At 41.2% G+C, this 27,326-nt stretch overlaps 1 long non-coding RNA gene across 1 annotated transcript; it reads left to right on the top strand.

Moving 5' to 3' along the window:
• Window positions 1–1,787: 1,787 nt before the first annotated feature.
• Window positions 1,788–23,137, top strand: LOC121828851 (uncharacterized). The gene is made up of 2 exons (XR_013050783.1): window positions 1,788–5,604; window positions 6,379–23,137. It is a non-coding gene; the product is annotated as an uncharacterized LOC121828851 (long non-coding RNA).
• Window positions 23,138–27,326: the final 4,189 nt, after the last annotated feature.

Raw genomic sequence — 27,326 nt, 5'->3', positions numbered from 1 at the left:
GACAAACTTCCCCATCTCTATGGAAGCATGTTTGATTCTTGTTTACACACTATTGGATGGGGGGTTCCTAATATTAACACGACATCTTGGTTCCAAAATTCATACCCAATTTTCCACTAAAATTTCTTTGAGCTAGAAACTGGAAAATTAAGAGTCCATATTAAAAAGCAATAATTTGTGGGAAATACGTACTAAAGAAAGACTAATTACATTGCAGGCCTCTGTCAGGCAGTTCCTTCCCTCTCCCCCCACCATTTAGTCTCAGCACTGAGGACCTGTTTGAAGTGCTGTTATTCAAGAACTTTCAACATCCTTTCTGAACACCTGTCTGGATAATTAGTCAAGCAGTAGACAGAGATCAAAGCTCTGGCTATTTTCTCTGCTCTTTGAACAATAAATGCCCCAGGTATCTGTCTGGAATTTGATATAAAAAAAGACCCTGCCACAGTGGCATTAAAAAAAAAAAACAACCCTGCCACAGTGGCATCTGTCTACAGACCTGCTGATGCTTTGAGCTACTGACATATGCACCCGTTATGTCAAGGCATCTAAAAGTTTAAAGCTTGGCAAAGCAGTGTTTTTCTTTTTCTTCTCCTATAACCCCAGAGTAAACATTAAGCAGACAGAGTTTCTGCTCAGAGCATTAAAAGGCAAAGGGGCTGAATCGCTGAACCTGAAAAGCCTTTGAGTAGGGTGGGGGAGTTCCCAAAGTGTCCTCTGGCTGGGAGTCGCATGGAGAAGCTGCCATATTGTAGACAGGGTCGGGACGAAGTCGCATGGCCTCATTCATAACTTCACAGTTGCTAACATCAGCTGATGAATATTTATGTTACTCCTGACTTCGACCAGAAAGACAAATAAGGCGGGGGAGGGGTAGGAGTTAGGAAAAGGTTGGCTGAACTCTGTGGGATTTTTTTAACCAACACTTTCCATGCGTGAGCAGTAGCCCTGAATGAAGTCATTCTGTGCAGGGGCCCAGCTTGGGAGAGGAGCCTGTTCATTAGTGCTCTGCTATGATTGAACCTTGTACGTTCGTGAGGTCCTGCAAGGGAAGCCCTTCTCCTTAAATCAAACACATGCAGTGCACAGCTACCTTATTATTATTATTTTTTGGGGGTAAATTATTGAAAATTGCTCCTTGCTGTATAATAACTTTAATGGTTCAAAGAAAGAGTGAGTGAAGGAGATCCTTTAACATATCTTGTAAAGGAGCAGTTCTAGTCTAGATTAATATTTTACTGAGTGACAGTTTCAGAAAAAAAATACTTTAAAGTGTATGTAAGCAATTAAATAGCTCTAGTAATTATCATAGTTAAGCAAATTATTTTCTTAAAATGTCCTGGAGTTTTTGTTTCAGTAGAATTGCTCCTGATTCCACTGCTGAAAAACTAATCACACTTGATGACTTGGACAATCTCTCTGTCCCTCTCCTCCGGGGCTGCTTCCTTTAACCCTTCGTCACCTCTGTGATTCTCCTCCCCTGTCACCTCCAGGTTAACCTGAGGCTGTAGAAACAGGAAAAGGAAACTCACTGAGATGGGAAAACCTGTTCAAATAGCTAATGCTTCTGTTGCTGTTTTGCTTGAGAAGTGAAATTGTGATAACTGCTTGGATTTCAGTGCTTTTTTTTCTTTAAACATTTTTTTTTTCAGTACCACTGTCTAACAGGCATGGAGAGGCAGGTGTCCACAATGGGGATCCAGGGAAACACTTTATCAAGATGAGGATAGAGTCCATGTAATTTACCAAGGAACCACTTCCAAGGAACACCAGGAAGTGAGGTAATAATGAGGAAAGGTTCGAGTCGAAACAGGATACTGCAAAAGGCCCTTGGGGTTCTACCTGGGAGTTTGTCTCTATTTGAGATAAGTGAGCAAAGGTATTGCTTAATTTTTTTAGTGGGGGGAAATAGTAGTTTGAATGAAACTGCCCCCCACCCCCTATTTCAATTTGGTTCCTTGGTTCCTGGTGGGTGGAATTATTCTGGGAAGCATTAAGAGTTTGAGGTGGGATTTGAGATTTTCAAAAGCCCACACCAGGGCTAGACCCTTTCTTTCTGCCTCCAACTTGCAGATGAAAATGTAAGTTCTTAGCTACTACTCCAGTGCTGTACTCCCTGCATGGGAGTCATGAACTAACCCTTTGAAGCTGTAATCTCCTCCCCACTCCAAACTAAATGCTTTCTTTTATAAGTTGACTTGGTCATGGTGTCTTTTCACAACAACAGAACAGTAACTAAGACAGAATGTTCATACCAGGAGTGCCTTGACCATGCTACTGTTTGGGACTTTGGATTAGGAAAGTAGTTGAACATTTAAGGATAATCCTAGTAGGATCTTGGAAGACAATCACACTGAGAACAATGTAGACTATGGAGGCTCAGCATAAGAAACTTCAGAGTGGTGCATTACCAAATGAACTGGAGACCCTTCTTGCAATATTTTGGCAAAGAGTGTGGCTGCTTTCTGCCCTTGTCCTAAGAAGCCACTTGAGGCTAACTTGGAGAATTTTGAATTAATATCATTGGCAGAGGATATTTCAAGACAGCCTAGTATTAACTGTGCCATGTGGTTATTAGCAAAGATTCTCATGGAGATCTGCAAATGAAAAGGAGCCAAGCATGGCAAAAAGAGACACCAACTGCATAGTTTGAGGAAAAAAGGAGCACCAGGGAGTTCGGTGTTGGAGCCCAAGGTCTTTTGGTGCTGAGAGGGTGGAGAAGTGGGAAGGCAAACTCAGCCATGAAAGAAGAAAGGCAAGTAAGAGCAACCAGTGCAAAGCATCAAGAGTTTCTGTTTTGGGGGCCAGCAGATGGCTCACAGGACAAAGGAGTGGGCCACCAAGCCTGGTGACTAGAGTTCCATCCCTGGAACCCACGTGATATCAGGAGAAAACTGGCTTCCACAAGTTGTCTTCTGAACACACACACACACACACACACACACACACACACACGCACGCACGCATGCACGCACGCACACACGCACACATGCATGCATGCACATACTCTAAATACAAATAAAGCCCCACATCTGACCTAGGCTCTCTCATTCTTCCTCTAAATTGCAGATCAGGATGGAAGCTCTGGGCTAATGTCCCAGCACCATACCTGATCATCTAAAAAAAAAATATTTGCGGAAAATAATATTTCCATCTAAAAAAATGTAATAGATCAAAAACATGGTATGGTTTGTAAGATTTTAGCCCTCATTTTGTTATAGATTCAAGGATTGAGGAAACATTTATTTACCTAAGTATTTAAGCTAGTGGCTATATAGTTTTACATGCATCTTCAGATTTATATGACTGATGAGAGCAGTTACTAAAGTAGATAATACAGATGACTATCCTGAGTCTTAGTAATAAGCGTCTTCTATGGATAGTAAAGTTTCATGGAAAGAAATAACAAGGCGGATGCTTCAGGTACTTCCCTGAGGACATTCCCAGGAAGTCAATAATGACTACATCTAAAATAACCTCCATCTAAAGTCAGGATGGTCAGATCCCATCTCAAAGTGCACTGAATGTCAGAGCTAGGGAAGATGGTGGAGACTAACACACTTGGCTCTTTGTCCATTTGAGAACATTCTAGCAGAATTTAGTTGCTGGCCACTCAGACACTGTAATGAGGAACACACCAATCAACAATGCCATTTAAGGATGGAAGTCTCAAGGCTTTCTCCACTGTTTGTGCTTGGCACTATCTGGGTTAATATTTCAGAATACCCAAAGACCAATCAAATCAAGATTAGATTCTAAAAACATCTTCACGGAGTTTTCATATTTTCTAAGCATCAAGTAGCAGAGCTAGAGTGGCAAGGTCCTATAAAGTCAGAGAGCATTAAGCTTCACGTTTTTGGGAACTGAAACTCCCTACACCAGGCCTAGGGGATGGCTCAGTGGCTAAAGGGCTTGTATCATAAGCAAGAGGACAGTTCACTTCCCCAGACCCTTTACAAATGTTGGCTGGGCATGGCTATCAAGCTGAAATTCCAGCCCTGGGAAGTAGAGACAGGGTTCCTGAGCAAACTCCAGCAAGACCATAATGGGTCTATCACATCCTCTCCTCCTAGGCATCCTGCTCTTCTAGGTGGGTCCTCCGTCTTACTTGTCTCTACAACATAATGAACATAATGGATTTATTTTTGACATGTTAAGAGACATACAGGAAATTATTGTTAATAAGTGAAAATCTTGCATTCCAAGAAACATATTAGTGGAACCCAGAATAAAAACATCAAGGACACCAGGGATGTGACAACATGACCTTCAGTGCAGTGGAGGAGGCTGTAGTGATTTTCCCTCCTTTTTGCCTTAGTTGACCCTTCCTCCTGGCATGGTAACACCAGAATGGTTCATGTTCTGCCTGTAGGTGGCGAGGTCTGACCTCTTTTCCCTGGTGCTGGGTCTCAGAGCCAGGGTACGCTCCACAGGCGGATGAGAATGTAATTCGCAGTCTGAAGAGGAAGCAACAGGGGCTAAAACAGCACTCCACTACTACTATTATACTAACTGCCGAAAACATTCCTGGAGGCATAGAGCATTCATGATGAACGTGTACTCAGGGTTGATGTGGACCGTGAACCTGGTTTGTGCTCTAGGACACATTTCAGTCATTAAACTATGGCTGAAGGAAGTTTGTATTACACCTAAGAGTGGTTGATTAAGAATACTTTTTTGTGCTTTTCATATTATCTGCTCATTAATTTTTCTCTTTAATGACTGCATTTTTGCTGTTATATGTAAGATTTCTTAGCCCCAGCCAAGACCACAAAGATTTTTCCCTCTGTTTTTTTTCTTTGTGAAACTTTATGGTTATATTTTTATTTAGATATAGATATTTATTTAACTTATATACAAGGTGTGAGGTATGAAATTAAATTATATGTATTTTGTATAATTGTCAAATGGAACATTTTGAATACCAACCTTTCTCTGTCCAAATGCCTTTGTGTTCTTGGGGAAAAGAAGTGGACTTGGCATGCTGATTAGTTTCTGGCATCTTTGTTCAGTTGCATTATCTATATGTCTATTCTTGATCATTACAAAAGGGTCATTATTTTTTAAACTTGGACAATGTGAAAGTGGGTTTCCCTATAAAGAGATCTGTGGGTCCTTTGCTCCCTTTGTGAATTTTATTAGATGTTCTGAGCTCAGCTTCTGTATCACTGGAATGTGGAATTTTATGAAAATTAATCTAAATCCATCCCTTCTCTTTTTCCTCCTTCTCCCCATCTCCTGTTTCTCGGTGGTTCTGCCGCTCTCAGGTTCTAGTCCTCGCTCATGCCCATTCCACATCTGGTCAGTAGGTGGTGCTGTGCAGCAACACATACGCTTGTTGGTGTCTTACATCTTTTAAAATACCGGGATTATGTCATCTGCCAGTTCCATGACTTCTGTCTGCACTGTGAAAAATGATCACTAAATTGTTACTAGGACAACAGTTTCCAAGCCTCTTCCCCCAAGCATCACAGTTGAGGCTTGAGTTAGGCTGCTTAAGTCTTCACACTGTCAAGAGTTAAAAGCTTTCCTTTATGAAAGGAGAACTCAAAAGAGGGTATGGGGAGAGAAGAGGCACAGGGGGTAGAAATGAATAAGAACAAAGTGAGTATAAAAATGCCACAATGAAACCTATTGCTTTGTATGCAAATGTAAAGACTTGAGGCAAAGAAGGCAATGGGGGGGGGTAGTGGCCTTGAAACCCCACAATACAGCTCAATATGACATTTGAGTTGGTGTTTGTTTATCATAGAGTAAAAACAGAGATGGCTCTGAAGAACACAAGGGGCTAGCTAGCCTTGGTGCTCAAAATAAAATTCAAGGTTAGTTTGTTTGTGAATTCCTGAGCCAGCTGGCTGTCCTGGCCCAGTATGACTTTTGTGGTGACAGCTGTTCCTCCCAGAAGTTGATGGCTGGGAGTGGTGAGGACAGCGCTGGTGGTTTTGAGATGTGCTGGAAATGGGAGATGGGTTGCAAGGATGGACTCTGGTTTCCTTAAAGAGGAAATCCACAGGTTTCAGATCTTCTCAGTTGAAATCATATTTTCTGTGGCTGCTCTTAATGCTTTCTGGGCAAAGAGAGGTAGGCATGAGCGGTCCGCTGTTACTTTTTGTCCCCTCAGGTTATGATTTAATGATGGGTGGTTCCATTTCCAAGAGTTAGCAAACTGTGAGGGTTTCCAGAAAGGGCACTATACTAGCCTGCAAAGAATCTACCCTGTGCTGCTCTGGCCAAGAGCCCCCAGGGTGCTGTGAAATCGTGTTTCCTTTCCCTAGTTCCCCAAAGCCAGAGGAAAGCTCTCCTTGGGGTTGATGGCATCATGCTGGGGTTTCCACATATAAATGCTGACAAGAGTCACGGTGCTTCATGCTTTCACAGGGTAATTTCAGGAGCGCGATTCTTAACCCTTTCTTCGGAAGATGAAAACTCAAAATAGGACGTAAGAAGCCAAAGCCAGAGACAGCCCGAGTGAAGGAGATGCTTGGAAGAGTCTGCACTTCGTCGGCGTTTCAACTAAATCCCAAGTGAAGCTTCCATCTGACAGCACTCTCTTTGCCCACTTTCCACATCCCAGCACACCCCACACCCCACACCCCATCCCAAATGTTCAGTGCCAAGCTTTGGCTCTCTTTGACTCCCCCCTACGGCTTTCCTGTTCTACAAGCAAAGCCTGTTGGCTCTGCCTTTCAAATGTCACAGGAATCTAAGTACTTGCCACCACCTTCTTTGGCTAACCCTGGTCCTCTGTGACATCATCTCAAGCGTGTTCTGTGACAAGAGTTCTCTAAGGTTTCTCTGTTCCAATATTGTCCCCACTTCCACAGGCTTTCTATCTCATTGGAAGAAAGAGAAAAGAACTTATAATGGTGGGGAAAGTCCCACGTGAATGGCACACTCCATCCTCGGCCCTCATCTACATCACTTACTGATGGTACTCAGCCATCCTGGCCTCGTGCTTGTTTCTACATCCATAACAAATCTGTCCATCCTCGAATCTGCTGAGCTGATCTTTTCTTCAATCAGCTTTTCCTAATCTTTACTCAGTACCATTTTCTCAGTATAGTCTTCTCTGGCTGCATGATTTGAAATGCACCCCCCTGGGCAGGCTGGCTGGGGGCTCCTAAGCCTGCTGAACTGAGTTCAATCCTTAGATACCATAGGGCAGAAAAGGAGGACTGCCTTCTACAAGTTGTCCCTTGATTTCCACAAGTGAGGAGGGCACACATGTGCATGAGCACTTGTATACACACACACATACACACACACTCACACAAACACAAAAACACATTTATACACACACTAAACAGATATATAATTGTAATAAAACAAAATAAATCTTTTAGCACTTCCCCAGTTTTATTGAATTTTTTTTTCTTTTGGCACTTATTTCAATTTTTAAAAAAAAATCAATTCTCTTCTTCACTTCTAGAACACAAGCCTCCTAAAGCAGGCATTATGAACCACTTTGTTCATTATTCCAGCCCCCAAACTTACACCACTCTTGCCATATTCGATACCTTCAATAATCACAGCCCCTGGACTGTGACGTTCTCTGCCTAATTTCTATACTTTAGAGTCCCTGGTGGATTTGCCAGAGGAGAGGACTAGCCATTGTTTCACAAAATTCCCTACTAGCCTGGAACATAGAATCCAGTGCCCTGCTACCATGGGTGAAAGATGCAGTTGTGTGGTCTTACTTCTGGAGCATCCTTATTCTTCTTAAGTTTTTAAAGTTTTTTTTAAGTGATTGTAAGTTTTTAAGTGATTGTAAGTTTTTAAGTGATTGTAAGTTTTAAGTGATTGTAAGAACCTCATAGGTGAGACAGATGTGTAAACTTAAACTTGGGCTGCAATGTGATGAGTGTTTCCTGGGTATTTACTGTTTTGGGGGAATGTGGAAGACAAAGAAAGGTAAGTCTGAGATGGGTCTGAAGAGCTCTCTCAGGGGAAGTAACTCACAGTGAAGAGGAGACAGCAGGGCAAGAGAAGGACAGAGGACATTGTAGACACACAGACATCTTGGCCTCTGTGTATAAGGCAGCAGCTAGGCTTTGAGTTTCTCTTGGAATATTTCACTGTCATGCTATATGCTCATGGTGGGGTGGGGTGGGGCTGGGAGACTTTGGTTTCCCAAGAAGCACCCGGCTTACTTTGCATAACTCTCCTGTATTCCTAGAACAGTGCCTGTCTGGAGAGAAGACAAATGTATTTTGGATTTGTCTAGATTTCCTTTTAAAATAGTGTGAAATAAAGCTGTCTCTAATGTAGAATAACTAAGTATTTTCTTGGATGTTTACATTTCAACAAAACAGTACAGTATTTAATAATACAGACAAATGAGCAGGCTAATGACAGATAGCAGGGGTGACTCTTCTGGGCTGGAAATATCAATCTTCCTTTCAATCCATATCACATGAGGAGGGCTTTGAGGTTGGTTTGGAACTCTCAGAATTCTCAGCAGTTACTCCTGCCATTTTCAACCTTTAATGTAAGTCTTAAATACCTTGAGTTTTCTGTGCTATCATTACACAATTTTTGACTGTCATATTTATATAAAGCAGTATGCTTTGCCTGTTTGTGTTAGCTGCTGCAACAAATATTCTCCACATCTCAGTACCTTAGAACAATATAGTGATTTTTTTTCTGTAATATGTGTCTGAACAAAAGTTGTGCAATGGTCTGTTTGGGTAGAAGAACACACTTTATGCAGTCCTTTAGAAATACCAATTCTGAGACCTTATAACCATACCTTCATTTTTTGTCTCCTCTCTTCCAGATGGTCAATAGGAAGAGAACATTTCATTTTAGCACATCTCAAACAAAAGGTCAATTTATCCCTCAGTGTAGGGGACAGATAATAATACCTAGTTTAGACTATGTGGGCTGCCTGTAATCTGTTAAATCTGTAATCACTCTTGGGTTAGCCTGCACAGGATGTCATAGGTAATATATGTGTGAGTGAGATGGCTGTGCTTTACTAGATAGAACTTTCTGCATTGTAGTCTGTAGTTTGACTAATTCTGCATTAAACCCCAAGAAGGCATTTCCATTCACATTCCAGTGGCAGAAAACTGTCTTATATCTCTACCTAAAAGCATGGTGATGGCAGGGGGCTGTAGTTTGACTGTGAACTCAAGACAAATCTAGCGACAATAGACACACTGCTGTCCACCTCCATCTAATTCAAGGTGAGTGTGTTTCAATGCAAGAAATCCTGTTACAAATTTCCCAAGCTTTATTCCTTTTTTTGGAAGGGGGGCCAGGGTGATTTGTTTAAAATCATTTTGGAAGACATATATGTCTATCAGGCCAGTTGGGAGGCTGTGCTTCTAGGCCATGGCAAGGCTGATACCAAGTCTGTGACTGAAGTACTGCATGTTGTCACAGGCTTACTCACTCTAAGGCAAGGGTGGTAGAGAGGCTTCATTTCAAATGTTTGTCATTTCACATTCACAGAACCATGTGAAACAGGTGGACTATTGAGAGACCCAGTGCAGACAGCAATGGTGGCTGAGACCCTGCTCCAAAGCCTCCATTACAGTACCTCCAAATGCTAACAGAGCCCAACAGGAGCAGGGCTGTCCAGATGACCTGTCCATCTGTGGTGTAGCTAATGGACAGTGTCCATTACATATGATCTTAGTTGTAAGAAACACTTAGTCACAATGGCTTTGAAATCAAGCCTTTATTTGTTTTGCGTGATAAAGGACAAAAGTGGGTACAGAGTTGAGGAAGAACTTCAAATGACATGCTATCTAGTTCTCAGCTCTCATACAACATGGAGGGGTGGTGGCCTTTATCTTATCATTATTAACTACATGGCTGACAGATGTGTGGTTTTGGTTTGTCCTAACAATTATAGTGGATTAAAGGTGCTCAGGAAAGGGGGAGGAACATCAAAAGAGTTCCTTTTAAGGGAGAAGGAAAATTTTTTCCTGAATTTCCATTTGACCAAATTTCTACTTATGCCATTGGACAAAACCATGCTGCACAGTCATCTCCTGGGTGGGAGTGTTTTAGGAAAGGGATGTTTGGCACAGGGAGTAACAGACCGTGCTGGAGATGCGCAGGCTGTGCCCCAGAGAGGTTTTTAAAGAACTCACAAATACACAGCCTTTAGACATGACACAGAGCTTCTTAGGTAGAGGAGATGGGGCAGCAGTGGACTGTGGAGTGCTAAGGGAACGCCAGGGAAGGAGTTTGCCTATTTTAGAGACCAACACTTTCCCTTGGAAAATCATAAATGGACAGGCGATTTATACAATGAATGAAGCTAGGTGATGACTGAGTAAGGCTCCAGTGATTATCTGCAGATCTTTAGTCTAGGGTCTTTCTAGGCACAGAAACCATAAAGGCAGCTCCTACAACATCAGTATTTCTGTATATCCTATGGGTGGCCATTTATCACATAGTCATATTTCTAATAGGGATGACTCAAAGGTCCTATTGTGAACAGTTGGAGAGCTTGTACCTACCACTTCACCTTTGGTTAGAGTTTTCTTCAAAAATTCTTCTAAAAGTATCACCCAGTTACTGAGAACACCATGTGTCTTATTTACATGGTCTTTGGACATAAGAATTCCTACATCTCTTAGCTTCCAGAGGTCTACTCTTCTTGTCTTAGTAATGGCTCACATGTCCCACTGTATGTGCCAGGTTGAGCTTCAGCTATGCCTCAAAAAGCAAATGCAGTGAGCTAACATGCTGTCTGTTTGGGGCTGCTGACATCCATCCCACCACGTGGCTCTCTTGAAAGCACTCTTCCCCAGGACTGTCCAGTGCCGTCAGTGCTGCTCGGTATTGCCTCACCACAGCTCTGAGGGCAGAGGCCTCCAAGTTAAGCCAGAGGCTTTCATCACCTTCCCTTAGGGAGACCCCATCATGAGATCTGCCCACTACAGTATCAGTCTGTCCTCATACTGTGAGAAAACATGGAAATGGAAGAGTGTCTGGGGTGTGAGTTGCTGTAGTCCTGAGTATTAGTTCCTCAAAACCTGGCTGCTCTGTGTGGTACCTGGGCTCTTAATAAGCCCTGATAACTGCCCTAGTGATGTTATGTATCACGAAAGACCACCTACGCTGCACCAATACCCACCCCAAACAAAACCAAAGTGCATTCTTATTTCATAATAGTAGACCCACATGTCTACCTCAGTAGTGTCGTCCCAGCAGTGGATACTCCAGACAGAGGCACAGCAGGTCCCAAAGTCAGTCCATCTCTCCAAGGAGAGTGCCATCCTATCTGTAGATACACTAGAGACATTTTAAGCTACTCCTATGGGACACATGAGATATGGCCAGGAAGAATCAAATCATACCCAACGTGGAGGTCTTTGTAGATGAGAGTGTTAAGCTTGATGATGCATTCAGTGATTTTCATTTAAAACTGAAAACGGGATGGTTATTCTTGCCTGAGATGAAGTCCCTGTTATTTTTCACTTCTTGCATACTCTCTTTTCATTATTATTATTATTATTATTATTATTATTATTATTATTAGGGAAAGGACTCAGTAGAGTCTAAAAATAGACACAGAAAGTGGGACTCACCAAAGGTAATAGAGGCTTTGTAATTTTGAAAAGGTGGTAGATTGAAACATGTCTTTGAAAGCTAGAGTTATGCATGGGTTGCCAACGTGTATGGCTCACCCACACTTGGAAATTTTTTGTCAAATCAATAGTTTTTGAAGTTCACTATCTCAACAGTGAAAGGAAACAGAAGCAGCTAGTGATGACCCTGAGTTCTTTCTTGGTGCCTAGGCACAATAGGGTGAGTTCAGGGCAAGTTAAATTCTGAACTCCCCGCTTCCTGCCTTTTGTTAGTTCTCAATTCGACACTTAAACATACCTCAGTGTGGGCTTTTGTGTGGGAATGCCTTTGATATTTTTCCATTCCTAAGGAATGCCAGCTAAGAAAAAGAAAAATAGGACATGGCTCCAATCACATGTAATATATTTCTTAAGATATAATTAGTTAATTAATGTATTTATTTAAACTTGAACCTGAGTGCTCCACCAGTGACTTTGCAAGACTAAGGGCGACTATGAGGCGCATGCAGGTGTCAGCAAAAGAACACTCACACTCCAAGCCTCTGAGAATCCCATCCCCACAGGTTCTAGGGTGAAAGCCTGTGCTTGAATGGAGGTGCAGTTGTGGATTTCAGGCTGGAGAGACTGAATGAGTGTCAGGCCCATCTTAAAGAGCGACATGGGCAACCCCACCAATGATGCACACAGCCGAATGGGGGAAGGGAGTGGGGAAGCTCAAGGGGATGATGTACTGCTTTAGTAAACTTTTCTCTTGAGCAACAATCATCAGTGGATCACCAGTTAACGGTGAGTAATAGGCTTTAGATTCGCAGCCTTTTTGCTTAATATGGTCCGCTCAGTTGCCTTGATTGGGAAAAGTTCCTGTTTCCGCTTGACTGAGTGGGGCATGTCTGGTGGGGGAATGATACACAGTCCTTGGTTAGAATGATGGAAAAGCAAATAGCAGGCAAGAATGAGTAACGGGGATTAAAAGAGCTCAGTAACAGAGTTAACATTGTTCCCTGTGACTACAGAGTGTGATGCATACTTGTGACGAAGAAACAGTTGAAATTGCCGTGTGGGAAATAGATTGACAATGCATCAGTCATATTTTAGTGATCCAATGTCTATATAATATATATGCTTGCATATAATATATGCAGTTCTACCTGTAATACCCCACAGAAACTTGACAACTACCTGGTGTTTTATTTAGTGCCACAATTTTAACATATTAATCTCACTTCCATATTACTATACAACTGTCATATTAAGCTGCTCAACAGAAAACATGCTCTGTATTTTATTGGCACACACCCAGCCTATGCAGTTTGATAGTTTATGAATAACTTGCTAAATGAAGATGGTCTGGTACAGTGTTATAGCACAACAATTTTCAAATACAGAAACATAAAACAATGCATGTTACTTTATTATTATTATTATTATTATTATTATTATTATTATTAGCATAGTAAGTAGAAGAAGCACCAAAATGTAAACATTGGTATAAATGAGAATCTGAGTGTGTGTAATGGCTAGAAGTCATTCACATGGCTATTCACTCTTCAAATTAATAGCCAACTCTGTAGCATCTGAAGACAGCCAGACAGCATTCGGTTTGTATTATTTTCAAGTGGTGGGATAGATTTCCCTGACAGTGGTTTGTGTCACTTCATTCATTTATCTATCTATGAATCTATTCAGTGTTTCCCTGGGTCTGTTATAAGGTGTTATGAAGAGGGATGAGCATGCGCAAGTGAGTGTGAGAATGCAGCTGCATGTCTGAGCTTAGGGTTTAGCTGGGGAGTGGAAGGCACTGGATTACCTTCAGGTCACTTGGAAAATGCCTAGGAGATCTGCACAAATCATTCTGTGTGGAGAGGCACAAACAATCCAGAAAGTGTGCTCGGCTTTTTCTTTCTGGCTAAGAAACTCACCAGCAAGTCTAACGGTGGCAGTTGGGGGCTTTCTCTTCTGCCTAGTGAGCACGGAGTATGAAAAGGCTCAGAAAGTAGGAAAACTCGGACATATTTCTGGGATCTGGAAGTGTGAATGAAACCCTGGGTACCAGGACGGGTTGAGACTGGAAGATGAAGCAGGAGGTAGAATATGTAGAGTTAACTGATGACTTTATGAGAAGAGGAGTGAGGGTCCAGTCCTGAATTTTAGAGGGCGCTGATCTCATAACCATTGTACTTAAGATCATTCTAGAAAAAACATAATCTAAAATTGGAATTTTGTTAAAATGTTGTTACAGCAGACATCCAGGAGAGGATCAAGCCCTTACCTGTGTTCTATTTTGAGTAGCCACAAGAGTTGTGTCTAGCAGATGAAGCCTTTGTCCTCCTTCAGAATTCTCCCTTTCTCCCATTCCTTAATTTGTAATTTTCCTTTCCCTCCATCTGTGTCTTCCCTTTCTTCCCCCATTTCTTTTTGTGACCCTATTTCTATTAAATTGACTGGTCCAGGAAACACCTGTTGCCTGAATGCATCCAGTGATCCCTTGAGTAGAATCAGAGTGGTCCAGGCCTGTGCTCTAACTCCCACGGCAGTGCTGGACAAACAGAGATGCATTCTTAATATTTGATTCTTATTTTATGATCAACTGCCAGAGAACCATGACATCATCTTAAACAAGGTAAAACACAACTGCCCCACTTACTGCTTTAGAACTATGACACCTGAGTCTAGTTTTCTTAAAGTTCTCTGGAGTGGAAAGCTTTTGGTCCCGCTTTTCAAAGTATTTCTAGGTCACCTCCCAGGATGGATTATTTCCACAGATGGCTAATTTGGTAAGTTTATCACAATTTGTGCCAGTTTTATTCTAGGAGTGGAATACTTTCTGGGCATACAAATTTTTTCCCCCAGTGAGTTAGAGGAGTCTTCCTATGTTACTTCTAATAATTGTTGTTGTTTTTAATGTATGTGTGTGCATGGGCATGTGTGGTGGCCAGGGGTCTGCATTGACTGTCTTCTTTAAGCATTCTCTGACTTAGTTATTTGAGAAGGGTCTCTCACTGAACCTAGAGCTCATTGGTTTGGCTAGACTAGTCAGCAAGCACCAGCAATCCTCTGTCACCACATCCTGGTGTTGGAACCACAGGTGCACACTGCCTCTGTTGAACTTTTTCTATGGGTGTTGAAGGTTCAACTCCTAGGATTATGCTTGTGTGGCCAGCATAGTACTTGCTGGCCTGGCCACCCAACCCCTGACCCCCACCTTAGCCTTCACAGCCCCATTGAGAATTCCAGTCCATTTAAACAGAGTAGTTCTATGTGCCTGGGGAAATGTATCCCAATTAAGACAAATTGGATTAATGTGTGGAACGGTCATTAACACCCATCCCAACTGAGTGTTCTATTCAAAGTGGGGAATTATCAGCCAAAGTGAGTCTCACACAGGATAAAAATGAAGTATAACATTTAAAGAAAGAACAGTAGACAACTTGACAGGAAGAAGTTAGATCCCTTAATACCTGCTGTACTTAAAATAAAATCATTATTACTCAGGCTGTTAGGTGAGAATGATTTTGGTCTAGTCTAAAGCAGTGGCCTCCTGGTAGGAAGGTTTTGAAGTAGTTGGCCATATCATAACTAATCTGGATTCAGTTTGCACATCCATGAAATATAGAGGTTAGGCTAGACTGGAGTTGGGAACAAGGTGAGACTGAGGAAACACAAAGCTCCTGTTACTATCAGAGCATCCCTTTTTACTATGAAAGTGAAAGTATGCCCGATTTAACAGACCTGAAAGTGCTATGTAAATTAAACACATTCATGGGATAACAATAAACACAAGTCAAACTAAGGCGAACCACAGCAACATAGCATTGACAAGTGCTATGTTATTGACAGCACACAGTAGTAAAGTCCCCTTCTTTACCATCAGCACCCATAGAACTCTTTATTTCTCAGAGATAATTAGGGTTCATTTCTCGTATAGCTTTCAGAAAGTTCTTAGGGTAGTGTGCTAGTCAAGCTTCTGCAGGTTTCCAGCCACAAGAATAAACACCAACTCAAGCCACAATAAAAGAATTGACTAGAAAGATGGTGGGGTTATTTTGCTGAACTAAAGCAGTATTAAACCCCAAAGTCTTTGGAAAGGGGATCTAAGAGAAGGTTCCCAGGCATCTGAGCAGCCTGTGTCAGATGCTGCTAAAGTAATTGGGATGCAGACTCCAAGCCTCTCCTATTTTGGATTTGACTCCCAATGTGCACGGCCGAGCTAGACAGGTTCAGTGGACTGTAGTGTGTATGGATATGCAGGGTGTGAATGATGAAATGAAATGAAAAGGAAAGGACATGATTGCTCAAGGTATGGTGGAGGAGAAGGCTTATTATAGATAAAAGGGAGCGCATAGCCAGAGGCAGAGACAGCTGGGAGAGTCCAGTGTGGATATGACCAGATTGATCTGGGCCATGTGGAGAAAGAGGGACAGGAAGAGAGAGGGGAGACTGGGTATAGTACCTAGGAGGCTAAAGGTACAAAAAGGGCAGGTAATCAAAATGTCAGGATTGTATAGGGAAGAGACTCTAGGGGAAGGACAGCCCAGGCCCTGGGCTGGAGAGTTCAGGGTAGAGGGTGGGATGTGCCAGCCATACCCTATAATAGGTAGGGACTGAGGGATGCCAGGAGAACCTGGTGGCCAGTTCTGCTTTAACATGTTAATTGAGCAAAACTCAGCCCTTTGCCCTGGGTTTGAAATTTAACAGAGTAGAGAGGTGATAAGATGGAGAAATCTCACAATGTGGGGAGCTGAGTGCCTTTGTTGCTCAGGATGAATAGTTCCTTGTGAACAATTACAACAAGAAGGATGTATTGCACATAAACACATTTCTATTTATTCAGAGGAAAATGCATGCACACTCTAGGTACTTGATTCTGAATAAAAGGTAAAATTCCTTTCACAATGTACTGGGTTTATGTGTGAATATGTTCATGGAGGTGCAGATGCCTGAGAAAGTCTGTGGTTTTGGATTCTCTGGAGCTGGAGATATAGGCTTTGGTGAGCCACCCCAAGTGGGTGCTGAGAATCAAACCCAGGTCCTGTGGAAGAGTAGTGCATGCTTGTTTTTTTTTTTTTTTTTAATTTTCCTGGACAGGGTTCTCTGTGTAACCCTGGCTATCCTAAAATTCACTTTCTAGACCAGGCTGACTTCAAACTTGTAGAGATCTGCCTACCTCTGCCTCCTGAGTGCTGGCATTAAAGATATGCACCACCACCGCCTGCCTGAGTGTTGCATGCTCTTTATGGCTGAGTCATTTCTCCAGCCCCAAGGACACATTTTGTAATTGGTGCTGTCCTAGTATTAGCTGCAGTTTCAGACACTCTCTTTCTTTCTTTCTCTGGCATATAAAATAGTGAGATTTTTACAGCTTGGGCTTTTGCACAAGTTTGAACAACAGTATTTGTTTCTAGCCAAGAGGCTCTTATGAGTATACAAAGAAATGTGGCCTCAGACAAGCGTTCCCCAGCCTTCAGAACAAAGAGACTAAGTTCTTCGGTTTGTTGATTGAAGGGACGGTTTATACCAACCTTCACAGAACTGTAGTTCCTGGGAAAGATCACTCAATGTTTCATATATTTTTTTGGTAAAGATTATTTATTTTTAATTTGACAGGTAACACTGGGTGCTTGTATCCTATCTAACACGATGCTTTGAGATCTATAAACACCCTGGAATGATTCGGTTTAGCTGATGAACAAATGCATTACCTCACACTATAGTTTTATGGTAGAAGCACATAAAACCTCTCTCTAAATTTCTCAACAATATAACACAGATGTTCCTTAATATGGAGATAGTGCTGTTTCCAGAGAAACAGATCATGAGATGAAAATGCTTTCCCCAGTTCAACCCAGTCTGTCTTAGATGTGCTCAGAGCACTTGTATTAGTCTACAGTGAGGCAAAATTCACCAGAATGAAGTCTGGTTCATGTCAAGTACTGCATATTGCATGCAACTCCTGTGTACTGCACTGAAAGTGAAAGCAAACCACCGATTGTATGGATATTCACCATAAAAGTAAAAGTAACATAATTTAAGTTCAGTTTTTACTTAATTGGTATAGCTTTTGATAGAATTTCATTCTTTTTGTGGGTGAAAAGTTTTTTGTTGAGCATGCACACACACCACATGTTCTTTGTTTGATATACCCATTGAGGGCCGCATAGACTGGTTCGTATTCTAACTACTACATATAGCATTGCTATAAAATGTGAATCCAGCTATCTCTTTGACATGCTGATTTCCTTTCCTTTGGGTAGACACACATGGCTATAGGTCATGTAGTCATTCTACCTTCAATCTGGGGAACCCCATGCTGTTTGCCATCACAAATCTTAAACATTGTATAGGCATGAACACTCAGCATCCTCTGTGCTCTGTGTTCCTACCAGCTCCTGTCTTGTGTTGAGTGATGGCCATGCTAGCTGGCCTGTGGTGCTATCTATTGTGGCTTTGAGTTTCATTTCTCTGGTGACTGGCAATGCAGAGCACTTTCCATGTACTTGATCATTTCTATGTCTCTTTTGAGTAATGGCCATTCAGGCCAATTTTAGAGCCATCTTTCAAATTTCACAATTTTTGAGCCCGATACATGATCACACCACAAAACCTATGGAGGTGTACTGCATCTTTTAGCCTGTGGCTTTGCTGTAGCAGGGACATTGTGAGTCTAAATCCATGGATCTAGAACAGTTTAATTCATTAAATACAGTCCAAGTTCCTGTTAAGTCTTTAAGTGGTTGGTCTTCTGGCAAAAACAGATCATGAGGGTCTTTTCCCATTTGCTTACTTGAAATAACCAACATAATAAGACAACATGATGGAAAGAAGGGTTTTAAGACATAACTATCAGATAGCACAAGACAGTATTATAGACAGATGGAAAATGTAAGTGAATGAATTATAATTGTCCAGCTTGCTTATGACATTGGTGAGTTTAAATGCCATGGCTGAGAAAGGGAGAGCTTGGTAGACACTCTGAGTAGGAGAGGCCAAGGTGTTCAAAAGACAGAGTACTGGGGAGAGGCATGTGTCTTGGCAATCATTCACATGGATGATATATGTGGTGCATTGATTTACACTCCACATAGTCTACTAAATACACAGTTCTTTACAGTGATTCATTGGCACTCAGGACTTTTATCTGGAAATATTTGGAATGTAATGCATTTTTCCTTTTCATTTCTACTTAAGAATATTCATAAGCCATTATCAAGATGGGTAAGAATGATTCCTTATTCATGCTCAATTTGACAGCTGCTTCAGGATCTGTAGGACTTTGGACCTTCAGTTCTGCCATCTCAGGATGGTCTGAACAATCTGTTAACCATTTGTGTGGATAAACAGAGCAATATGAGAAGGGCAGTACCTGGAGGGTCAGAGGAGGGTGGAAAGGATTAGAAAAAGGCAGTCAATCAGTGCTCATACCAAAGTGATGCTGAATGTGAGGGGTGGGGCAAAGTCTGGACAATATTCTCTTACTATCTTAAAGGCATTCTTTGGGATTGGCTCCCTGTATTTTCCAGTGAAAGAAAACCAAAGAAGAAGTTTTAAGCCCTCTCCTGAAAAATATCTCAACAGCTCAAAATGGAAATAAAGAATTCATTTCAGTTTTATTGGACACTGTATCTTATTATTTAGCTCAGGATAGCCTCAAAATTGCAATGATCTGACACTGTCTCTAGAGTTCTGGGATTGCAATTGTATATCACTACTTGAGGTATATCAAGATTCTTATTTTTGCATGAACTCCATTCATTCGACTGCAAAATTTCTCTAATGCTGAACCCAGAGGGCTACATGACATAATATATTCTTCATGAAATATAGTTTATCCATTAGATATACAGATATATAGAACTATAGGAAAATGCTTGATTCTGCCTTGGGTAACACATTTCTTCAGAGACTGACTCATGCTGAGAACTCAGATACTTAAGACATTCTTTAAGTTTTATTTTATTTATGTGTATGAGTGCTTTGCATGTTATTTTATATGTGCACCTAATGCCTGCAGAGGTCAAAAGGGGAAGACAGATTCTCTGGAACTGGAGATACTGATGATTGAGAGCCCCTGTGAGGGTGCTGGGAACGGAACCAGAGTCTTCTGCAAGAGTAACAAGTGCTCATGACTCCTCAGCTAGCTCTCTAGCCCCAGTTATAACTTTCTTTATTGAGTCACATTTCATCAAATTTGTCTTTCTTCATTCTTTGAATTAATGACATTCTCCCTCGGGATTTTCTGTTTCCTAACAGAACTAGCTATTGAGATCTTTTCTCTCTGATTGGTTGCTTCTATTATTCCTTCATAGTCCTAAGCCAAAACTGTTGGATTAGATCTGCAGTACTCAAACATCAAGACACAAAGGCTTTAGCTTGGTTGTGTTAGTCTAGGATAATTCTGTCCACAGAAAGTTTGGCATTCAGAAATTACGAATGGGCACACAGAGTGAGATTGGAGGGTGCATCCCATCTGTACCAACTGGAAAGTGAGGAATGAGCGAAATATATGAACACACCAGTTATGAAAGTATTTTCTTCTCTGCTCTGGAAATTTGGATAAATCGTTTCATATTAAGTTTGGAGCCTGTTTCCCAAGACCCATTGAACACAGGTAGGACACCATTAACACATTATATATATTAATAATTCAATGTTATCTCTCATAACTAGTATTGAGTTGGGGAGCAACTGTGTAGCTGCTCATATCTGAAATAAACAAAGAGCCTGTGTCTGTTAAAGGAAAGAGCTCAATTCATAACAAAATTGCATGTTTTTTAAATATAGGAAATATAGCTGTTTTGTAGAGTTCTCTCTAGACAGTGAGATATGTTATTTTTATACATTCAGCATTGACAAGTTGTATTTTTTTCAAGAAGAACCCTTTAAAAATATTTTCAAGGATTTTTGTTTTTGTCTTTTTGTTATTTTGTTTTTGCTCTTCCTTAATTCAGGAGGGCAAAGACTACCTTCTGGAGGTCAAACACTTGATGGGCAGCAGAACCCCGGTCTGAGCAACTAGAAGGTACTGTGCAATGGCACAGGCAACAAAAACAGAGGAACATTGGGTAGAAAACAGGCCAGGGCCCTGGCTAAGGAGTGGTGCCACATGCGAGGAGTGAAACTGAGGAAACCGAGGGTGAGGTGGACGAGAGCCAAGAAGAAGAAAATGATGGCGGGAGATTACTATGAAGACAGAGCTGAGAGAGGCGCCATGGAATGTTGGGATGGGTTCAGGGGAGATGGACATTTTCTGTTGAGGTCTACATGCAGAAAACTTGCCAAGTCTCAGTCCTAAACTTGAGTACCAGGTTGGTTAAAGGAAAATCTATGAAGGAGGTCAGAATTGTTTCCAAGATTCTGCCATGATTTTCATCACTCCTCAGTCTTTTGGCAGTTTTTCTCCAGGCAGGTGTTCAGACCCCACATTCCCTTCCCCTGAACCGCAGGGTCACCCACATTGTAGCAATCAGTGAATAACTTTTTTTGTGCCAAACTTTCCTCTCCAAAATCAGGTTCTTTCTTTGCTGGTATGCTTGTGCCTTGCTGGAGTTAATTTGACAACTGATTTGGTGTCAGCAACTGATAATTTTGTCCCCTCTCTCTGGTCATATCTTCTCTGTTCCTAACAAAGTCAAGTAGGGATTTTACTGGAATTGGAGAAAAGAAGTGTTTTCCTGATTCATTCAGATGGACAGTATGGGTAAGGTGAGCCCTGAGAGTGTGGACTTAACTTCTAGAGTAGCTGCATTTTAGGAGAAATATAATAATGATGAGTATTGCTAGAGAGAAGGGTCAATTAGACACTGGAAGAAGAATGGCAGCAACCTGTGGGGATAGGGTGAAAGCTTGACCAGAGATGGCTTAGGGGGATAACACAAACCATTTAAAGGATTTGGCGGATGGCTGAGGTAATTCTATGAACTATTTTCCCCGAACCATGGTTTTGGCTAATGCATTTCTCCAGGATGGGTTTTCTTTTCTCCTACTCTGTGAATGCAGCCCGGCCTCCATTCTGCTAACATCCATTGGTTCTGTTACTTGTCTGGGATGGAAAAGGTTGCTGAGGTGTCAGCCAAGACACTCCCTCTGCTTGGGGGAGAGGGAACTGCCAGCCCGACTCTCGGTTTCCTGCCAGCTTAAGGAGCTTATGACTCAGATTCAAGCAAAACACTGAACTGAAGCAAGCGGCAAGGGAGGGAACCCAAGTTCTGATGAAGGCTTCAGGGCCAAACAGCATCCCTGAACATTTCACTCAGGGGAACCAAAACCCATCACACTAGAGGCTGTGCGGTCCTGTGCGTGTTCTCTGCTTTAAAAACACCTGCCTGTGCAAGTGCGGACAGCCTTTCCTTCCTTCTCAGAGACATAGTCTGCCTGAGTTGGAAATTCGAGGCTCACTCACCTTCCTGCAGGAAAAGCTTCTCTTGGAATCCAACAGCACTTTTGAGCATCTCTCGGGTTCTTTGACAGCAGAAAAGTCCTCACCAGATGTTATGACTCAGCTAGGGTGTCCACTTGTTCCTTGTTTCCATTCCTCACAGAAGGAGGTGTTAGGGGAAGACTACGGACATTTCTTGGGAATAACTCTGAAACCCAGACACTGTGTTTCAAAGTTCTCTGTGGTTTCGGTAGCTTACTGGATATTGCTTTAGTGGCTGAGCTATTGCCAATATTGACTTGCTAGTTATATGAAAGCTGAACTCTATCCCTGAGGAAAGGTACTTTGTGAATTGAAGAGCTCATTGCTGTCTTTACCTTACCTTTTCCATTATTCATAGATAAGTCCTCATTCTCTCAGTTATCTTTCTTTGAATATGCCTTAATTATTTCCCTCTTGGAGCCTTACTTCTGTGCACTGGAGAGGAATATAAGATTCCTTGGATATTTGCCATAATGTGGATCATAGGTATCCCCCAGTGCCTCTGTATTAAAAGCATCGTCCTCTGCTTTGGTATCATTGAGAAATGGTAGAAATTCCACAGTAAAGTCCCATAGAGGTCTTTAGGTTATTAGGAGAAAGTCCTTACAGGGCACTGTGAAACAACAGTTTCTTCTTTTTATATTGCTTCCTTTCTGTGAGGTGTGCCATTTTACACCAAGATAAATGTTCTTAACATAGACCACCCCCCAAAATCTATGAGCCAAGTAAACTATTTATCATTATAAGTTGATGTATCTCAGGTCTTTCTTGAAGTAATGGAAATGTGACAAGTATAGAACTTGATCACAAATGTTTGTATTAAACATAAATTACAGTGTGACTCCTTCATATCTGAGTACATATAGTATGAACAATTTTTTAAAAAATTCAGTATATGAAGAAATCCTAGATGTTTCATCATCATCCAGATAGGACCAGATGCCCTGCGGGCCTTTGGAAATATCACTGGTCTGCTGTCATCTTGAATTTCTAGTCTTCTCTCACTTGTTATACTTCTCTTTATGCTAGCTAGACTGGTCTATCTAATTACCCAACTCAGTTCACTCACTCTTCTCTTTTAGATTGCTTTTCAAACATTTATCTAGTTCTAAGCATAACTAAAATCCAAGCTTGTGTCAATCAATTATCTGTATTACAAAAAAAAGGACAAGAATTAGTAGGAAAGGAAAAAGAAAAACAGAAACAAATGTGCTGAGCATGAGGGAAAGGAGCTTGGCTGTGTAATGTTCCTTGGGAAAGCATGACTGTAAGTTCTCCTAAGAGACCCCTCATCCCTTCACTATTTAGAGAAGATCAAAATATAGACTGATTTTTCTGAAGAGCTGTCAATCCCAGCCAATAAACACCATTTCCTTCTTTCTGGGGTGGGATCATATTTTCACACTTAACAGCAGCAGACACATGGGAGCTCATGTCTTAATATATGCAGTAAAAGTAGAGTAACTTAGAGGAGCTAAATATTAGTTACAGTTTATCCTCATTGTTCTAGGTCTTCTATTCTTGCAGACCTTCCTCAAGGGTATCCACATTCTAAAACTGCTAGAGGCATGTTCTCAAAGTTAAGTCTCCAGTGATCTAAAGCACCCTACCTTTCTTGTCAGGCATGTTTGTGTATCCTTTCAAATGCTTACACAGCACTTCAAGTGCCAAACAGCGCTTAGAGAGTGGGCTCACAGTACACCTCGAATGTATTACCTGCAAGCTTAAAGGAAGGCCCCCACTAGTGAGCTCTCTGCAAGGTGCTGAAGTCAATCAGTGTTGTAGAGTATTTTGTCTTTATGGTTTTGTCAGTAAACATTGCTGGCTAACAACCAATTGATGGCATTTGTGGACTGTTAGAATGTCCTTTGTCCAGGACCTGTAGTTTGCAGCTTCATAGTGAGTTAGACTGACTGGTGGAAGTTTCCCTGGAACTGTCAGGACAAGAAAAAAATTGTCAGACAAAGGCTGTGGATAAGTGAGGAGAGACACAAGGTTTTCATTTGCTTAAAAAATACAAGCTAATAATTTATATATTTTGATGAAAAGTACTTCAGATATATTGATACAAAACAGATCTCATTTTGTAGATTAAACTAAGGCTTGGGAAGTTTGATTATTTTATCAAACACAAACAGTGGGCAACAGAGCAGGAGAGGAATCCACATCTTTTAATTTCCAGGCAAATGGAAACCACCCTGTTAAACCATAGTGTAATTCTAGGGTGTAATTGAAGTCATAGTTTCTGAATTTTTGTACATTATGATGGGTTTCCAAGGTCCAACAGAACAATAGGCACTAGAATTAGGCAATTTCATTTTTGTTGGCAAACAATTATGTCAGGAGTTCTTTATGTTCATTATAATGGTGAGTATTGAAATAGACTTTGTCATGGTTACCATGGAGTTAGACAAAAATTTCAACATAAGCTGTATGAAGGCATTGGCATAACCACTTTAGATGTCACTTCCAAGGTAAAGATTGTGGTGATGGTGACTCCTGGGAAGGAGTCAGTACTTTGAACCTCAGGCAGCCAAGCTGCAATGTCATTCTTATGTTTATTTATTCTGGGGTGGGCATGGTTTGGAAATAGTGTGTGGTTAGACTGGCTGATACCATGAAGGCAATAGAAACGGTCTTATTTTACATTCTCCCTCACCCCTAGAGTTCCTCTGCTTCTCCTGTCTCCTTTTCTTTCTCTTCCTGCTGAACTCATGTTTCCTGGAAAAGCATCATGTGTGTTGAAGCAATGTGCCATCCTCCAGCCTTCCGAATCTCCTTCACAACAGCTTATGAATGTATTTTCTTTGTGTCCAAATGTGAATCAACTAAGAAAAATAGTTTTATCATAACACACTTTTGAAGAATAAGAATTGGGGGCTGGAGAGATAGTTTAGTGTTTAAGAGCACTGGTTACCCTTCTGGCAGACCTGGGTTCAGTTCCCAGCACCCACACTGCTGCTCCCAACATCTGTAACTTCAGTTCTGGGGTACCTGACTCCATATTCTGGCCTCCTCAGGCACAAGGAACACATGTTTACACAGACATACACAGAGGTAAAATATTTATATATATAAAATAGTAATAATAATAATTTAGTAAAAATTACTTTTCAAAGTGTCTCAGTGATTTTTACCTAAAGCAGGTGTTACCTCATGGAACTCAGGAAGATCCTTCAGCTGGTTTAAAGGGCAGATAAGAATGCCAAGTGCTCACCTTGCCAATCATGCTCTGAAAAAATAGAACTTTGAAGGTAAATCTGAAAAGTCTGTACAGCCAATTAGACTACAGATAGAATTTTATACTCCACACTAAGAAGCAACACATTTCAAATGAGCATATTGGATTTCTTGTGTCCCAAAGGCTAGAATAATAGAGTAAATTAAAGAAACATAGCTCAGTAAACTGCCAACTAACATGTAAATACAATCCCACCAGGCACAAGTCATTTAGGTATTGCAAGTATTATGCCTTGTGTGTTTTATAACAATTCTAGAAGACTACCTATTATTTGAGCAATATTTAGTCTGGTTGGTAAAGGAAGTTTAATTATATTTTGTGGTGTTTAGGATTTGGGGCTGATATAACTTAATGGGGGTGGGAGTTGCGCGCGTGCACACACACACACACAGAGTAATGCTTGCTTAAAATAAAATGCATCTTCTGAATGTTTTCTCCTTTCAGGCTTTTTTCTCTCTCCACCAAACCACCTTGTAGTCTAAAGTAGTTTAGAGGAGATTTTTACATCACAAAAGCAAATGGAATAGAAAGCATAAGAACAAGAGAATTATCTGATTGATTATTATGAACTATTAGAGAAAACTAATTTAGTCCTGCAAATAAGCATAGGATTAAGGAGGAGAGATGAAAAGTGCTTAGCGGTCCTTCTTATTTTTCTATACATATCTGTATCCTGGATACTCAGAGAGAGCCCCATGGACTGGCACCAGGAGCATCTACTGGGAGCCTGTTAGAAATGCAGAGTCTCTGTTCCCACAGGAGGCTCAAAATTTGCATTTAACAAGACCCCCAGGTAACTGCTATGTGCGTTGAGTGTTGACCACTGGTGACATGCAGAGCTTTCTTTCCTTTCAATACCCATGGAGCTATAGAATTTCTCTGATGATGTGAATAAATTGAGCCTCCCCTCCCCTTCCTATAGGGGCAGAAATGGAGGAATCTGAAAGCGTCAGTCCAGATGGCTAAGAAAGGACTTCTTTTCTACTGCTGTGGTGGCTCCTGAACATCCGCCAAGTCTTCAAGGGGTCAGATGTGTGTTGACGCCCCATGCTGAGGTTATTTATTAATTTGTTTTTCACAAAAGGCAGGGTTGGGGTCACTATAAAGAGAAGGAGATTGTTTGCTCCTGTTTAGATTACACTTGTTGTTTCTGGTGAAAATTAATTTTCTCTTTGGAAAAGTGTGCTTGCTTCCTAGGGAATCATGGAGAAGGTGAGATTCCTCTCTCCAGTTAAAAGCACAAGATGGACTGAAATACTGTATTTCCCTGCCTGGTCTCTGGATGGAATTGACAATGCCTGTGCTTTGGGGGCTGTGCATGAGCCTGTTGCCCTTTCTACTTATAGCATAGTCAACTATTTTAATTCTACCTCTTTGTTAATTTTAAATTTTGGCAACCATGTTGATTGAAGAGTACTGCATACTTTATGGGAATAACAAAGAGATAACAATGACATTTGTCTTCAGCTTTTAAGAGTGGACTGAGATTGTGTAGAAATACCAGAAAGAAAATGGCTTACCTTCTGTGTATTCAACTGAACTGACACACAATAAAGGCTGGGGTGGTCACCAGGACTGCCACAAAAAGAGAGGAGAGGGGGAGCAAAGCCTTATTTTATCCACAAACATGCAAGCTCAGTCTTTTAGAGGGACAGATGACAAATCATAATGAAGCAAATAATAATGCTTAAAAGTGTTCATTGGCCATGGGCAGTGAGCAAGGGGCTCTCTAACTTAGAGGGAAGATGATAGACTTCTCAGGAATTGGCCAAGGAAGAGAAGTCAGAAAAGAACATACAAGTGGGTCTTCCTTAAATGAGTAGCTTTCAACTTTTCTGCATCCTCGAAAGTCCTGAGACGATTTTATGTATCTTGTTCTCATGTTATCACACATTAATGAAAAATTGAAAAAAAAGAATCACAAAGATAATAACAAGTGTAAGAAGGTCGGTAGGGTAGATAATGGGTATCAAAACACAGATGGGCAGTAAGTAAGTCATTTTTTTTTTTTTTTTTTTTTGCATAGTAATCCAGGACAGATGTGGTAGAGAACAGCTAATTATACATTTCAAGATGACTACAAGAGCAGGGTTCCAAGATTCCAACACACAGAAATGATTCT

This window comes from Peromyscus maniculatus, chromosome 4, assembly GCF_049852395.1.
Source record: "Peromyscus maniculatus bairdii isolate BWxNUB_F1_BW_parent chromosome 4, HU_Pman_BW_mat_3.1, whole genome shotgun sequence".
NCBI classification, from domain to species: Eukaryota; Metazoa; Chordata; class Mammalia; order Rodentia; family Cricetidae; genus Peromyscus; species Peromyscus maniculatus.
The sequence above is the reverse complement of the archived record's forward strand: the minus strand, read 5'-3'. Positions and strand labels throughout refer to the sequence as shown.